A 17,972-nucleotide genomic window follows, 5' to 3' on the forward strand; every position below is an offset into this window, starting at 1 on the left:
ACCTCGCCCCTCTCTGTTTAGCCCTCTGTGTGGCCATCCATCTGTTGATTTTGCTGAGGGCCTGTTCTCTGTTCCAGATCCCACGCAGGTGCTGTACTTCGCCTCACTGAATCTTCACACTGCGCCTGGTAGGTCTCCATAATTATTATCCTCCTTGCTTCCAGCCCGTGTGACCTGAGCAGCAGAGCTGACCCTGACACCAGGTCTGTCTGACCGTGACGCTGCCCTTTCCACCCCTGTAACACCATCCGTGACGGCAGCTGCAGGGACACCTAGAAGGTACCCGGGAAGCAGAGGAGCACTGTTAGCTTCTCCAGCCTGGGTCAGGAAACAGGAGAAACAGCAACTGAGAGGGACCATGGAGCTCACCGTGTGAAGGCGGGCACACAGACAGAGGAGCCAGGCAGATCCAAGCTCGTGCCCTTGCTCTGCTCACACCGGCTCTGTGTCCCGGAGGAACTAACAGAGCTGTGTCTGAGCCCTTGTTTTCTCATCTGTCCTAAGGGGATGAGATGCCTTCATCAAAGGGTTGACGTGAGAACTCTAAGAATAAATGCAAGGAAAAGGTGTTAAGACAGAAAACCGTTTGGCAGGACCTAATGAAGCAGAACATGACTCATGGGGTAGATACCAAACAGAAAAGCATGCATACATATGTGATGGGACTGTCCACTGCAGAACCCTTCATAATAACTCCGAATAACTGAAAAGTCCATCGACAGTTAAAAAGAAATGGTGCTACATTTCACAATAGAGTAACTCTAGACTCAGGACAATGAAGGAAGGACAACTGCAAACAACATAAATTCATCTCATAAAATATAATGTTGAGACAAAAGCCAGAGCATAGTGTACATTTCCATTTACATAAAGTGCAAAACCAGGCAAAAGCTGATCTACGGGCTGAGAATCTGGGTTAGTGGCCACTCTTGCCAGGGGTAGAGGTGGTGGTTGGAAGTAGGTACAGGAAGGCACCTCGAATGTTGCACGTGTTCTGTTTCTTGATCTGGGTGTTGATCACAGTGAGTTCAGTTTGTGAAACTCATCAACCTGTATGCTGATGCTCTGAACTGCAGTACAAGTTGATACTTCAATACAAATGTTTTTTTTTATTTTTTATTTTTAATTATATGGAGCAGCATCTGGCATAAAGAACATTTTCAATAAGGGCTAGTTTTCTTTTCTGAAATGATGCAATCATAAACCTCTGCAAGAAAAGAAACTTCCATATGCAAATAATGTCTTTAATGAGATTTACTCACTGGGGGGACAAATAATTTGGAAAAAGGGCACAGAAGGAAGGTCACAAAGTTGGAGGGGTCGGGGGGCGGGGAGGTGAAGAGGATGTGTTTGTTCCGGTCTCTGTGGGTTCCCTGAGTTGAGACTCTGATCCGTGTCAGTTTGGCATCCAATAACGGTTTCATCTGTATTTCCCAAGAGCTTTGAAAAATCAAGCCTGGCCCTCCGTTAGATCCTCAATGCCCTGTTGGTCTAGCCCCTGCCTATCTCATCAACCTCCTGTCCACACCCCTCACTTCCACCCTCTGGTATCCAGCCCCACTGACCTTTGCCTGGCTTCTTCTCTAGCTCTTATTGTCTGCTTAAATGTCAAGTTCTCAGCCACAGGAGTTGCCGTCTAAATGATTCTTTTCCATAAAACTCTGCTCCTCTGTGACACTGAGATGCCCTCAGATGTTAATTTCATTAACATTCACTTGGCCACTTCCTTGTTTATTTTCTGTCTTCTCTTCTATCAAATTTATATTCATCCTTATATCTCCAGTATATGCCAGCAAATGCTTTTCATACAGTAGGCTTTCAAAATAGAGAGATAGAGTAAACTGAATCAGGGGCATTTTAGGTTTGTTAGTAGAATTATAATAGATCGGTCTCACTAAAGTATTGAGCCAGCAAGAGTATCTTCAACTGGACTATTCCAGATCACACTGATCCTCAAAATCCTAAATTCAGCTAGAAAAGCTTTTGGCAAAATGGGGGTTTCAAACTAGAACATAGGAACCAGAGAGTGGACGGATGAATAACAGGGCCAGATGTCATAATAGGGAGCGGAGGCAGGGGAGGGGCGTGGCAGAGAAAGCCAGCATCTGCTCAAGCGGAATGCAGGGCCCGTGATCAGCGCCACCCAGCTGCCACCATCTTGGAAGATAGGTCTCGTGACCCAAGCCCCCAGTTCTCTGACAGAAGCCAAAAATCAAGTTTTGCATGGGGACTCTGCCAATTTGTTAGTGTTGGCAGTAGATTTAATGTTTCTTCAGAGTGTGTACCAAACTCTTTCTGTGGGCGGTTGGCATCCTCCGTTCTGACCCTCATCAGCCATTTTATAAAAGGGGAACAGGGCTGCAGAGAGAGGAGATGGCTCGTTACAGATCTCAAGATTAGTACATGGCAAGATGCTCTGGAACGGGGCTCAGCACTCAATGCCATTTCCACTGGACCCATGAGGAGAAAGACCTCAGTGCACACATCTGGCTTAATTGAGACAAACCAGCCGTCATAAAATGAAATGATATCTTGGATTAAGTACACTAGATTAGGACGATCCTAGGTGCCTCTCTTCATTAGCATTAAATGAAAGCTGGTAGCCCGGTCGTGGGCTGGTGGGCCCATCGCCACAGTCGCAGGAGAGGGGAGTGAGGCCGTGTTAGCGTCTGATGTTAATTTACAGCCACCCTGGAGTCAGAGCCCCACCCCAGGGGCCCCGTCTGAAAATGCCTCTTTGTGAAGCCCTGCTCTCTCTCTGCTTGCAGCAGCTCCTTTTTAATTCTGTCTCAGCAGCTTGGGCCTCACCCTGTTAGAGAAAGAGTAATCGTAAATCTGCATGAAGTTTCTGATGATTAGTTTTACTTGGAATTGGGCCAAAAAGCCAGACTTTTGCCAATTCCATATGTACATGTTAAGTTCTTTCAAGAAAGAATGCATTAATCCTTCCCACTGGGCTGGGGATGAGGAGGTGAGGGGCCTCGTGGAGGAGGCGGCCTTCATGGCCTCAGTTTTGTGTTTAGAGGGTGGGCCAGGACGACTTAAGAGAGACTTTATTTAGTACGTGGACTAAAGTACTAACGGTCTTACTGCAGCACCAAGGGTCACAGAATGCGAGATTTTTAGATAGATGAGAAAACAGACTCACAATTTAAGTAACTTGCCCGAGTACGTGAAGCTAATCTGATGTCTGCTGGGGTCTGACCCTGTGCTATCTGGCTGCAAAACCCCTGGTGCACGGACCTGCAGCTGACACGGCCAGCTCCTTCAGTACCACATGATGCAAGCACCGTGCCACGCTGCTGATTATCCATCTCCCTGGTTCACTCTCTCCTTCTTAAAAGCCTGATGAGATGCAGAGCATGACAGCAGTTGTCTCAGCGAGGTGAAAGGGGAAAATGAGGTGAAAGACAAGAACCAGCCAATGGCAAAACTGCTTATGATACCATCTGAAAGAAAGAAAACAAACAGTAGGCAAGAGTTCAAAACTCTGGGTATAAAGATGTTTCAATGCATCAGTCACTTCGGGCTCGGTCCTGGCCATGAAGAGCTGGTTTTTGATGGGTTGCAACCTGACTGTAGTAATTCAAAGGTAATAAGAGAGCAGTGAGCTGAGGTTGGAGTCAACAGACTGGGTCCCAGGCACTTGAGTTATACCTCCCTTCCCTTCTCACTGGGTGAGTGTCAGTGAGCAAGTTTTAGCTCATGTACATTTCCGTCGTGTGTACTGTCAACAAGGATAGCACCCCCAGTTAACAGATGGGATCCACAGTCCAGCACCAGGAAAATAAAAGCTGTTGGAAGAGAGCTTCCACTCGCCTTAAATCTACCCTCCCACCCGTGTCTGCACCATGCACCCCGCCTCCCTCCCATGAGTTTGGCTCAGAACCACCTAGGTCTGACTTTGGAGACCCTCAGGGAAAGGGGAAGGGCGCTGGGATAGGGAATTGTGTTGGCAGTATGGACTTTGTTGTCACAAAAGGAAAAGAACTTGGTATCCCAGTGCTGAAAAGACAGCCTGGATTTTAGGGCATCTGAGTTCCCTCCTGACAGCTGCGGAACCTCACAAGCAGGCATCTCTCAGGTGCAGTTCTGGGGGAAGGTGTGTGCATGTGCGTGTATGTTGGAGCTACTCAAGCGGGGAAGAGGCAACACCTCTGCCCTTGGATGGAGGTGTGCCCTGCACAAGTCCATTTGGGTGACAATGAAGAGTTTAGGAGCAGGTAGACTTCCTAGTTACACTCTCAGGAGGAAGGCGGGGCGTGTAGGGGCAAATGGGGTGGGCGGGTAGATGAAAAGCCTGTGGAAATTCTCCTCTGACTGCTTCTGTTTTACCACTCGAGGCTGACATGGGAAATTCATTTGTGAGCAGGGAAGGGACAGGGGTGAAGAGAGGAGAGTGGCTTTCAGGTGAGGCGTGGTTCATCTTCCCAAGATCTGTGTCCCCACCAGAGGAAGGACAGGGAAGCAACTGTTGACAAGCAGGTTTACATTCCACAACAGTTGGCAGTGGGAGGGTTATAAAAGTCCTTCAGAGGCTACCTTCTTCAGTTTAGAGTCTGAAAAAGAAGTTCGAAAGAGGCAGAGTGACTTCTGGTAAGAAAATTAAGGCTGTGGTTCTCAACTAGGGGCTATGCAACATTTGGAAACATTTTTAGGTATCACAACTGTTGGAGGCAGGTATGGTCACTGGTATCTGGTGAGTAGGACCACAGATGCTGCTAAATACCCTACAGGACAGCCTCCAACAAGGAATGATTCAGCCCCAAATGTCCAGAGTTAACAGGGAGGAAGATCCTGGATCATAGCAAGATTCGACTACTATGGTACACATGTGGCCATGTTACACATGCAGCCATGTTACATATGGGCCATGTTACAAATGTAGCCTGTGACACATGCAGCCTATTACACATGCAGCCACGTTACACGTGCAGCCATGTTACACACGTGGCCATGTTACACATGTGACCTGTTACACATGTGCCCATGTTACATATAGGCCATGTTACACATGTAGACTATTACACATGTGACCTGTTATACATGCAGCCCTGTTACACATGTGGCCATGTTACACATGTAGACTATTACACAAGCAGCCTGTTACACAGGTGGCCATGTTACACATGTAGCCTGTTATACATGTGGCCATGTTACACATATAGCCTGTTACACATGTAGCCTGTTACACATGTGGCCATGTTACACATGCAGTCTGTTACACATGCAGCCCTGTTACACATGTAGCCTGTTACACATGCAGCCCTGTTACACATGTAGCCTGTTACACAGGCAGCCATGTTACATATGTAGACTGTTACACAGGCAGCCATGCTACAATGCAGTCTGTTACACGTGCATCCCTGTTACACATGCATCCCTGTTACACATGTGGCCATGTTACACATGCAGTCTGTTACACATGCATCCCTGTTACACATGCAGCCATGTTATACATATAGACTGTTACACATGTAGCCTGTTACACAGGCAGCCATGTTACATATGTAGACTGTTACATAGGCGGCCATGTTAAACATGCAGTCTGTTACACATGCAGCCCTGTTACACATGTGGCCCTGTTACACACGCAGCCTGTTATACAAGTGGCCGTGTTACACATGCAGCCATGTTACACACTCTCTACAGTCTGGGTAAGTGGTCAGTGAAAGATCCTTGGATGTCCCGTGTCCTCAGTTGTGTCTCCCGCACTCCTTAGGTAATTGACCTGTCTGGACCTCAAAGTGTGAACAAAGTTAGCCTCTTTGTTCCTATCTTGTTGAGTTAAACAACAGATATTTGGAAACACTGAGGTGTCATAACAGCTGGATAGATGTTTGTGGTTAAATCAGGAAACAATGAAAATCAATTTCCAACCAAGTTAACCCCTGAAAAAAGGAGCTAATGGAAAAATTGGATATTCAAGGTTGTGTTATGAGTTTAAATGAACTGAGGGCTAAAATAAACTCGCCTGATCACCCAACACAAGTGGCAATCGTGGGCTGAATTTGGTTTAGGTATACTGCAGCTGTAGGTAAATATACTGAATGCTAATGGTTTTATAATAGTTGTATTAATTCACCCTTCGCAGTTAATGTTTAAGATAAACTCTGTGTCTTTAGAGTAATTTATGCATTCCACTTTTAGAGAATTCCAATTGAATGAATATGAACATAATCATTTTACACAAATGTTCTCCAAGGAGGGAGCAGGAAGTATGAGCCGGGGCAGAGACTCCCCACTGCTTTATTCATAATGGATCAGCCCATTCATTCCTTATTAATTTAATGGAGTACAAGTAAGCAGCGTAACAGCTTGAGTTTAGGAGTGTTTCACAAATGGAGCTTTTTGTCTGTAATCGCTTAATCCTGCTGGCTAGGCCTCATAAATTGAATAAAAGAGGGAACTGGGTTTTAATTAAGTCCAAGGAATGAGGCTGCGTCAAAGACACAACCACCCCTGACAAACACAGGGGTGAAGTGTGTTTGGTTAATATCCCATGCTAACAGCATCCTGGCCCGGGGAGCCCCTGACCGGAACCTTTGATGTCAGGCTGGAGGGGAAATCCTTTCCCCTTCATCAGCTTGCTTCTGGAAGGGCAGTCAGAAAAGAGCAGATGACTCTGAGTTCTTGCCAGCCCAGACCTCCCCACCCAGCTGGTGTTCCAGAAAAAAAAAAAAAGGCATGACTACCTCCTTGTTTTGCATCTGTCCACATCTGGCTGGGAAACGAGACTGCTGACCAGTAGCCCCAGTCTTTGGAAAAAGTGAGGGATTCTTTTCCAGGAATTCGTGTGCCCGATCAGAAAGAACTGGGCTTTCAAGCTCTACAGATTTGGGTTCAGATTCCAGATGTCCAATATAACAGGTACAGGTCTTTAAACGGGATGAAGATAATGCTTTGCTGGGTTATTATAGAGACTAAATAAGTGCAAGTGGTCAGGCACCTTGCACAATGTACAATTAGCATCATAATTGTCACCTCCTACCTAAAATTAAAATACCCTTTTATGGAAAGTGTGATAATAAACTCAAATGGATACATTTCCCTCTTGTTTCCCTATAAATAAGCCACACTTGTCAAAGCCTTTGGTGGATCACTCTGCGTGTCAGCAAATCTCCACTCAAGGCCCCTTGTGGGAGACCTTGTCTGTCCCCAGGAATCAGTGGTGGACAGAAGACCGGACCCCACAGATGTCCACGTGAAGAACTCCAGAACCAGTGAATGCGTGGCCTTACATGGAGGAGAGGACTTTGCTGATGTGATCTGAAGGATCTTGAGATGGGGAGATGAGTTATCCCAATGTCGTCACATGGGTCCCTAGAAATGAAAGGAGACAAGAGAGTCTGAGCCAGAGGGACACAGCATGAGAAAGTTGCCCTTGCTGGCTTTGCAGATGGAGAACAAGCCAGACGCCAAGGAGGAGCCTCGAGAAGCTGGAAAAGACCAGGAAACCGATTCTTGCCTGGAGCCTCCAGGAGGAACACAGCCCAGCTGACAGTTGGATTTTAGTGCAGTGAGACCTGTCTCAGACTTCTGACCTCCAGAACTGTCACATAATAAATCTGTGTAGTTTTAAGCCACCAGGTTTGTGGTGATTTGTTACAGCAGCAAGAAGACGCGGAGTGCCCACGCCAGACCATGCACATCCCCCGGGAGCATCCGTCTTCTGTTTCCTTGGAACAAGGACTCTGTATGATGAGTTCAGCCTGGCTCTTTAGCCAACGTACTCAGTGTGATTTCCAGTTCCCCAATTTAGGATTATGAACCCCTCCACGCAAGCACAGAAATGAGTATCAAATTCTGCTCGGGACAGGGCCCAGCACATATTTAAGAAATTTTGCTGATTGGAGAGAAGGGCTAAGCTGCTAATTTGTTAGAACTGTGTGTTCCTTGAAGAACGCAATCTGCTGAGATGGAAAGAGCTCCGCTCTTAATGAAAACCACAGAAGTCACAGCAGCAATGACGCCCACCACGATGAGGCCATCACTGCAACAGAGCAGACTGTGTGCACACCATTCCCATCATATTCTTTCTAATTTCTCACAACAGCCTCACGTTGTCGGTAATGTGAGTGCCTGTCTTACTACTGAGGACAATGACACGAGTGATTCGCTGAACCAAGATTCAAAAAAAACCAGGGTCTCCTGGCTACAAAGCTCCAGATCTTTCCATTGCTCAAAGAACTTGAGAATAGATCCTGGTTTTGCATATGGTTATTAACTGCTTTTTATATGACTGTGACAGTCCCATTAAATTTTTTAGGAAAAAAAAGAAAAGCAACATTACTTTAAATACTATTAACCGAAGAAAACACCCTTACTTTCTTCAATTCTTCCTTCTTTGCTTCTTTCTTCTAACTAGTGTTTATTAGGCGATCAGCAGCCAAGCCATCAAAGAGTGAATGGCTAGCGGATGGTCTCTGAAAGCAAGGGGCTTGTAGAGCAGGGGGAATATAGTTGCATGAGGAGTCCCTGACAGCGCTGTGAGGCGAGGGGCCCTGTCCAGACCAGGGTGGGGTAGAGACATGGGCAGACTTCTGGAAGGAATGACAGGCTGAGGCGTAGGGGATGTATCAGAAGATGAGGAGGGCGGGACGCACCCTGGGCGCTGGAAAGACACGTGAACTCAGAGCTGGAGTGAAATAGCGAAGTGGGGCCAGCAGAGGTGGCTCAGTCAGGAGAGGCCGTGGAGGGTTAACGTGGCTGTGCATTTGTTTTACCCCAAACTGCCCCTGTCTCAGTGTGTGACCTGGGGGGAAAACACCTTGCTTCATTTCTGAGCATCGGGGTCTTTCTCTCCAAAGTGATGATCCTCATTCTTATCACTCTCACATGGTGGTGCTAAGTATTGAATTACAGTAATTGTTTTCATGGTTGGGCTCTGAACGCTTTCTGAAGTGTCAAGCTCTAGCCAAGCCCTTCACTCGCATTAGTCCATTCCACCCTCACACTGGCCCTGTGAGGAAGACTGCCTTCTTATTTTACAGACGATGGGAGCGAGGCACCCAGGGTGCCACAGACAGAGTGCGAGTGAGGGATCACCCTCAGGATGTGTCTGGCTCCAGAGTCACATCCCAATCCCCAAGCCACGTGCCCATCCAGTGAGGAGCAGAGGACCATGTGTTGAATACACAGCGTGGTGAGGAGACTGAGGATGAGATGTCCTCTCCCGAGTAGGTTGAATTCTGGCCTCTTGCCTACCTGATGCATGGTTAAGAACCTGCCCGCCAAATGCAGGAGACATGAGAGATGCGAGTTCGATCCCTGGGTTGGGAAGATCCTCTGGAGGAGGGCGCGACAACCCACTCCAGCATTCTTGGCTGGAGAATCTCAAGGACAGAGGAGACTGGCGCGCAACGGCCCATAGGGTCGCAAAGAGTCGGACACGACTTAGCACACACGCACAGCATTTATTAACAATGCATTAGTTGCCAGGTACAGCATTAGATCTTTTGCATGTATTGTGTAACTTAATCCTCAGATCATCAGTACATTGATTTCACTTAATTCATGAGAAAACAAAGGTTCAGAGAGGCCAATTTATTTTCCTGCAGCCACACAGCTAGGAGGTGGTAGATTTTTGATGGAAAGCAGGTAAGGGCTTCGTATCACACGCTGAACCAGATCAATACGTGTTGCATCAGACAGAAATGTGCTGAGGAGGTAAGACTTTGGGTGGGCAGGTGAGAAGACTGAGGGGGTTAGAGAACTCCCTTGCCCAGCATAGACCCAGGCAATGCCATACCAACATGGAATGGAAAAGAATTCTCTGCCCATGAGGGCAGCAGGGAGGCAAGGGTAAACGGCACCTGGGATAACATATCACACATACACCCTCACTAGCCACAGGCCACTGCAGAGTCTGCAATGACACTTTCTCAGCCGTGTCCCCATAGACTTGTGCTTGGAAACTGAATCCCCCTGCAGGCTTCCTCGTGTTGCGCTTGCCCTGGGTGCCCTGCTCCACCCAGGGCACTGGACTGAACAGCCTCGTCTACTCTTGTTGGTGTCAGACTCCTACTGCATGTTCCCCTGCCAGTCTGGCCCCTGCCAGTCCTTTCAGGGCCAGGGGCTTCAAGTGGTTGTCCAGGACTGGGACTCTGGGGAGTATTTTAATATATAGGGTCAGAATCACTGTGCGACTTAATTCCAGGAGCCATGCTTGGTGGGTGATTAAATGTGCTCTGTTTACATCCTTGGTTATCAGACATTGTGCATGCCAGGTTGCTGACTGCTGCATGTGCATCCTCTCATCTAATCCTGACAACATCCCTGAGGGCTGAGTACCATTTTACAGATGAGGAGGCTGAGGAAGAAAGAGTTTAAGGGAACTGCTCAAGACTGCAGTGTTACTAGGATCACAGATTCTGTTTTGTACTTGGGAACTTCGTCTTCTAGAACCTGTGTGTTCTAGACTGAACAGTTCAGTCGCTCTGTCATGTCCAACTCTTAGTGACCCCATGACTGCAGCACGCCAGGTTTCCCTGTCCATCATCAGCTCCCAGAGCTTGCTCAAACTCATGTCCATCGAGTTAGTGTTGCCGTCCAACCATCTCATCCTGTCGTCCCCTACTCCTCCTGCCTTCAGTATTTCCCAGCATCGGGTCTTTTCCAATGAGTCAGTTCTTCACATCAGGTGGCCAAAGTATTAGAGTTTCAGCTTCAGCATCAGTCCTTCCAATGAATATTCAGGATTTCCTTTAGGATGGACTGGTTGGATCTCCTTGCTGTCGAAGGGACTCTCAAGAGTCTTCTTCAACACCACAGTTCAAAAGCATCTATTCTTTGGTGCTCAGCTTTCTTTATGGTCCAACTCTCACATCCATACATGACTACTGGAAAAACCATAGCTTTGACTAGATGGACATTTGTCGGCAAAGTAATGTCTCTGGTTTTTAATATGCTGTCTAGGTTGGTCATAGATTTTCTTCCAAGGAGCAAGCATCTTTTAATTTCATGGCTGCATTCACCATCTGCAGTGATTTTGGAGCCCCAAAAAACAAAGTCTGTCACTGTTTCCACTGTTTTCCCATCTATTTGCCATGAAGTGATGAGACCGGATATTAGATTTTTGAATGTTGAGTTTTAAGCCAACTTTTTCACTCTCCTCTTTCACTTCATCATGAGGCTCTTTAGTTCTTCTTTGCTTTCTTCCATAAGGGTGGTATTATCTGTATATCTGAGATTATTGATATTTCTCCCGTCAATCTTGATTCCAGCCTGTACTTCATCCAGCCCAGCATTTCTCATGATGTACTCTGCATATAAGTTAAATAAGCAGGGTGACAATATACAGCCTTGACGTACTCCTTTTCCTATTGGGAACCAGTCTGTTCCACATCTGGTTCTAACTGTTGCTTCTTGACCTGCCTACAGATTTCTCAGGAGGCAGGTCAGGTAATCTGGTAGTCCCATCTCTAAGAATTTTCCACAGTTTCTTATGATCCACACAGTCAAAGGTTTTGGCATAGTCAATAAAGCAGAAGTAGATGTTTTTCTAGAACTTTTTTGCTTTTTCAATGATCCAACGGATGTTGGCAATTTGATCTCTGGTTCCCCTGCCTTTTCTAAATCCAGCTTGAACATCTGGAAGTTCACAGCTCACATACTGTTGAAGACTGGTTTGGAGAATTTTGAGTTTTACTTTGGTAGCATGTGAGACAAGTACAATTGTGCCTTCCAATATGCAGGCAGAATTTCTTGGGATAACAGTAAAATGCACAGTGTACTATCTTCCCATGCCAAAGCTGCACTGTCAACAGAGACCACAAGTTCATCCAGCTGAGGAAGACAAGGAAGCCTTCCTGGAGAAGGTGACCCCTCTGATGAGATGCTTTTCCTGCCAGCATCTCTATAGGCCCAGTTGCAGGTGGGCACACAGGTGCCAGATAGAAAAGGTGCATCTGTCTCCTTCGGTGAAGAGAGAAGAAAGACATCCAAGGAGAAACAAAGAAGCTCGTCCCCAGCTTTAAATGGCAGCCCACTCCAGTATTCTTGCCTGAAGATTCCATGGACAGGGCAGCCTGGCTACAGTCCATGGGGTTGCAAAGAGTCGGACATGATTTAGCAACTATACAACAGCAACAAAGGCTGATTTCAACGTACTGCGGCAATCCAAGAACACACCATTTGAGGCTGCAGCTGAGGGGGCCTTGTACCATCTCTCTCGGGGCAAGATTGAGGTGATAACGGTTTACTCAAAATGGTTTCAGACCATGATATCCCTGAGTAAGGTCCCCACATCTATAAGGGCATTTAGGTCTTCTAGGATAGCTCCTTGGCAGGTTCTCTAGAGACTATGGGTAGAGAGGTATATGATCAAAAATATCAGCATGGAACATGTCTCTCTCTCCCCCCTCTCTCTCTTTCTTCTTCTCTAATAACTGTTGAAAAGCAGCTTTCATTAATAGCAAATCCCTTTGTCCCTGCTCTGCCTACTATGAACTAAAGAAAGGGAGGGAGAGAGGGAGGAAGGAAAGAAAGAAGGAAGGAAGAAAAAAACCTGTTGACTTTCATTCAAGAGCAATTTAAAAAAAAAAAAAAAAACACCTCAGGCTACGTTCCTCATGCAATCTTTCAGACAGATTATTGGACCTTGTACCAAATTAAGCAAAAGATGAGAAGAATGAGGACACCCTCTGAAAACATGCACTGGCTCTTTAATATCTAGGTTTTCTTTAAACCTAAAATTACAGCCCCATGCACAGAAGGACGACAGCATTATCCTTTATCACAATACCCAGCCAACTTTAACTCGTCTCAAGTGTTATTATAAGAAACAGAATTTACTGCTATGGACTTCTCTTCAATAGTCCTCCTTCCCTGTTTAATGAAATGTCATTATTCCAATACAAACCCTTTCTTTTTGCAGCCTGTTCCCCCCCGCTTGGCCACTATATTTCATTTCCTGCAGTTACGTGATATTATTGCCTTTTTCCACAGCTATTGATTTAGGTGTGTATGGTTATTACAATGCAAAATAAAACAGCTCCCCCATTCATTCTACCTTGTATCATTGAACATTAACTTAATTTGTTTCAAATCTGCATTTGATTTGGCAAGGAAACCATTTATCTTTATGAAGAAAGCCCTCATAAAGTAGAGAGTTTAGGAGATCACTGCTTTAAAAATTTAATAGCCTTGTGTCTTATACACTAGAAAAATGAATTAAACCTTCAAATAGTATATGTCTCAATGTAACCTTTTTGCATTTCATTGTATGTTTAATTTATTATATTCTAGAGGAGGAAAATATAGAGGACAGATCACAGGATGTGGCTTGCTTCTGCACTGTGTGAATAAAGTCGGGGTCTACCGCACAGCAGCATCAAGACTTGCTGCAAATCCTCATTCAGCTCGAGCTGACGTTGACGATGCTATTTCTGGTGGTGCAAGTACAGGCTCTGTCCAGAGTTCCTTGCAGTCAGAAGGAATAGGGCACCCCCAAGAGGGTAAGAAACCACACCTGAGCTTAGGCAGGGCCAGAAGGTGCAGATATCAATGGTCTTCACAAGAAGAGGGCTGAAGCTCCAGGCTTTGCTATGCCCCTCTTCACTGTGAACGCCCTTCCTTTCTTTGTTGCCGCCTCAATCTATGCTGTGTGCAGACAACACAGGGCACCGGAGCAACAGAAGATAAAGCTTGAAGGGTGGTAAGCTTGGAGAGATAAACTTCTCGGTTTTCAGCTGAGTGAAAATGTGGTTGGATTTATATTTTGGGACGCAGGGTCAGTACACATATCGCTACATACGTTTCATTGCTTCCTCCACCTTTCCAACCATCACCAGCACCGTCATCACCGCCTGCATCACCACCAGCAGCAGCATCACCTCCACCAATCTCGCCTCCTCACCACCCCCCCCCCCACCTCCTGCATCACCGCCGCTATCACTGCAAGTGGTTTAAAACAGTACTCTCGTATGCCCACTATGCTAGACACTTTACATCCATTCTCTCCTTCAACAATACAGCGCTGCTAAAAGGTACTATATTCATCCTTTATGCCAAAGGACACAGGAAGTTGCAGAATGTGAGTGAACTGCCCAATGTAGCGAAACCCAGAGAAGCAAAGACTTGAATCCAGGTAGTCTCAGTCCAAAACTGTATTTGTGCTTTTCATGTGCTTTCACTAAATAATTTCAGCAGAAATAGGACTTCTGCTTTTTCTGAAGACCCACTTGCTGAATGGTAATCATCCGATATGAGAGCCACAGTCTGTAGAATTCGCCATGCTCACAGAACTGGTGAAGGGGCTCAGGAGCCTGGCTGGAGGATTTAGGGGAAAGCCTGTCTGTTTCCGTTGATCACTGAGAACTTCTAATGCCATTCTGGAAGCCTGCCGTGCCTCCTCGATTTATACTGATTTGTATTGACTTGCCTAGTCTCACCTTGCCTTCAAGGCTCTTTTTTATTTTTTAAGTATGAACTACTTCATTGAGTTATAACTTACATACAGTGAAACTGACAGATCTTACATGTAGAGTGCAGTGAGTTTGTATAAATGCACATCCCCGTATAATCACCACGCCTAACAAGACATAGAACATTTCTATCACCAGGGTTCCTTTTAAGTCCCCCTCCTCCAGAATGGTACCCCTTGTTACATTAATATCATCTCCAGCAAATCTCTTTTTTCTTTGAAAAAAATATAATAAATAGCCAACATTTATCTTATATTTATTATGTGGCACCTCTTATGCTATGTTCCTTCCCTGGACTATTTCATTTGATTTCCACGTTTCTGTAGGTGAGCACATCATTATGCTCACTTTGAAGATGATAAAACAGGACTGAAATCATGCCCAAGGTCACACATGCTGGTCAGGAACTGAACCCTGAGTAGTATGTCCCCTCTATTTATCCCTGTCTCTGAGTACTCTGAGTACCCTGTTCTTTAGAGTTTATCATCAAGTTGTGATAAACTTCAAGTGTCTCTTTCATGATAAGACCCCACCTAATCTTTCTCAGACCCCAGCAGTTCAGAGCAGAAGATTAGGCATGTATGGACTGCTGTATGCATGTGCATTTCTCTATGGACGATGCCTATCAGCCAGAAACACCCAGGACACACCTGTGACACCGAGGTTGGTTTATTGGCTTGTTGGAACAAGGGAGAACCCATACCATAGGAAGCCATGTATTATCTTAATAGAAAGTGCTGGAACAACTTCTACAATTTGGTTGGGCTTGTGTTAGTTGCTTATGAAATAGATACAAGAAAACAGGGATTTGGTCTAGGTTGGGCACTGCAAGAAAGCTGTGGTTATTCCCTGATTGCACATCAATAAATCTTATCAACTGGGGGGACAGACAAGAGTAATGCTAGAGTGATGATTGATAAGGAAGCTGCAGTCACTCATATTGGCTGGGAAAGCAAGATGGTTGGCATTTTGTGGTTGGACAGTGTTCATGTTTTGTCTGTGTTTAGGCATAATTACAGGGTGATCTCGTTTTTGCCTTATTCTATCATGGGCACAAAGTAGCATTGTCTGATGTTGGTGTTCCATAAAATTGTTAATGTGCAGTGGAAAAACGCCATGGCCTTGCTATGAGTGCCAGGCCAGCGCTCAGAATTACAAAGGTCTGGCTCTTAATGTCAGGTCAGCTCCCACTATTAGCCACTCTTCTCTTCTCAACTGATTGTTGTTTCTCAGGAAAATATCCCTGGAGCTCAAAATTAGTAAGGATGGTTTCAAAGAAAATTTAAGAAGCAGCAGTCAAGATTAGCCAGGCTCACCATGGGCCATGGACCACCCTCTGTGAGCTTACACTGGGATCTGCTCCCAAGCAATTGTGTTATGGGTGTTGAGCAGAAAAGCAGAATGGTCAAGAACAGAGACTCATATATAGATGGCTTGGAATCATACTTTGCCTTCATCTTGTGTTAGTTCTATGATCTTAGCTATATATCTTAACTGCTGAGCTACCAATTTCTTAACAGGTCAAAGGAATTGAATAATAACACCTTTCTCATAGGTTATCACGAGAATCTGTGAAATAATATATAGAAAGTGCTCACCAAGGTACAGACACATAGCAGTTCCTCAATAAACAGAAACAAGCATCACTTTTATCTTCTGCCCTCTCGGTGCTCAGAAGGCAACAGGCATACTGGGTTTCTCTCTTCCTCTAAACATGCCAAGTATTTCCCACCTGGGAGCCCTTCTTCTCCCTGGTACCACAGCCTGGCGACCTCTACCCCAAATACTCACAGAAATGTGTGGTAGAGGTCTGCGTCCTCATTCCTGGGTGCTGGAATCTGTGAACATGCTACTTTACGTGACCAAAGGGACTTTGCAAGTGTGAATAAGTTAAAGACCTTGAGAAGGAGATTATCCTGGATTATTCAAAAGGGTTCAGGTAACCACAAGAGTCCTTAAAAGTGGAAGAGAGAGGCAGAAAAGGCAGGGACATAGAATCAAGATGGACTAGACCCACCACTGCTAGCTTTAGAGATGGGGAAGCGGCCACAAGCCATGGGATGCAGGTGACCTCTAGAAGCCAGGAGAGGTGAGGAAATGGATTCTCCACCAGAGTGCCCACAGGTAACGCAGTCCTACTGACACTTTGACTTGGGCCCAGAGAGATTCATGCAGATCAGTGTCCTATGGAACAGTAAGATACATAGATTTGTGTAGTTTTAAGCCATCAAGTTTTCAGTAATTTGTTTTAGCAACAGCAGAAAACTAGATCCTTTCCACTCAAATCCCAACTCAAATGTCACCACTTGAGAAATCCCTCCTAACTGTTCAGTTTAAATTACATACCACTTCCCTGTTCCCCAGTTCCTATCAAAAGAGCTAGTTTTGATTTTCACTCAGTACCTATCACTATTTGAAATCACCTTCAAGTTTATTTCCTTAGTTGATTCTCTGTTGCCTCATGAGAAGGTAAACACCATTAACAAGCAAAATATGTTCACTTCTGTATAAACAACACCTAAAAGAGTGCCTGGCGCTTGGCAGGAGTTCAGCTGGTACTTCTGACCTTTTATATTTTTCAAACTGACCTTTGGGGAGCCTGACTTGACATATGGTCTGACATATGCAATAAAATAAGGAATTTAGACTCAATTTACCTAGGATTGTAAAGAGATGCAACATAGGCATATTTAGGGCGCGGATGTTAGCATTTCTTCATTGTTGGAAAATACAAGTAGGTTATTTTCACATTCTTTCCTACTGAGCCCACACCACAGGGCCTCAGAATCCTCCTTAACATAAAGTTCAAGCCAGTCATTATGAAACAACTGCAGCTGAAAGAATAGATAGGATTTATTTGCCATTCTCAGAGAATAGTGCCTGGGCGGGGGGTGGGGGTGTAGTTCATATTGTGGAAGGAACTAAGGACATTAAGGCTGCAGGGAAACCAGGATAGTCATGCAATAATAACTGACTGACTGACGACTACATGCCAGGTACTATTTGAAGCTCTGATGAGCAATATCTTACCCAATACTACATCAAACTTAAGAAATGAGTTCTGTCTTTACCCTCTTTTCACAGATGGAGAAACTGAGGCATAGAGAAGTTAATTTCTCAAGGTCACACAGCTAATAAGCAGCAGAGAGATAGCTGAAGCCCAGATCTTTAATTCTGGACATCTCCCTGTTAGTTATTATATACATTGTCAGCTTGGGATATGGAGTGTGAGATCTCTTCCTTTGAATATTTGAAGGGCTGCCAAGCAGAAGAGGATGAGGTCTGTTCTAGTAGCTTCAAGGGCACGGAGACAACCCTCTGTATTTGCATAATACACTCCCATAATTCACACATTTTATCCTCAAAACAACCCCAAGTGGTTCCCATTAAGACACAGGAATCTGTGACTTGGAGAGGAGAATTACCTTGCCCAGTCCACATCGTTCAAAAGCAGCCAGGGCAGACTTCAACCGTGATTCTCTTTACTGGGTGTCCTGGGCTTGGTCCACTAGGCTCAATTACCTGTAGCCTTAATTCAACAAAACT

At 45.4% G+C, this 17,972-nt stretch overlaps 1 long non-coding RNA gene across 1 annotated transcript in view; it reads right to left on the reverse strand.

The window, feature by feature from the left end:
* Nucleotides 1-1,141: 1,141 nt before the first annotated feature.
* The window catches only part of LOC133053437 (uncharacterized), an 84,331-nt gene continuing 67,500 nt past the window's right edge, over nt 1,142-17,972 (reverse strand). Inside the window, exons 2-3 of the long non-coding RNA XR_009692283.1 lie at nt 7,242-7,323; nt 1,142-3,449 (exon numbers count right to left, since the gene is read on the reverse strand). This is a non-coding gene — a long non-coding RNA (uncharacterized LOC133053437). The remainder of the gene's footprint in view (nt 3,450-7,241; nt 7,324-17,972) is intronic.

This window comes from Dama dama, chromosome 4 (genome assembly GCF_033118175.1).
Source record: "Dama dama isolate Ldn47 chromosome 4, ASM3311817v1, whole genome shotgun sequence".
NCBI classification, from domain to species: Eukaryota; Metazoa; Chordata; class Mammalia; order Artiodactyla; family Cervidae; genus Dama; species Dama dama.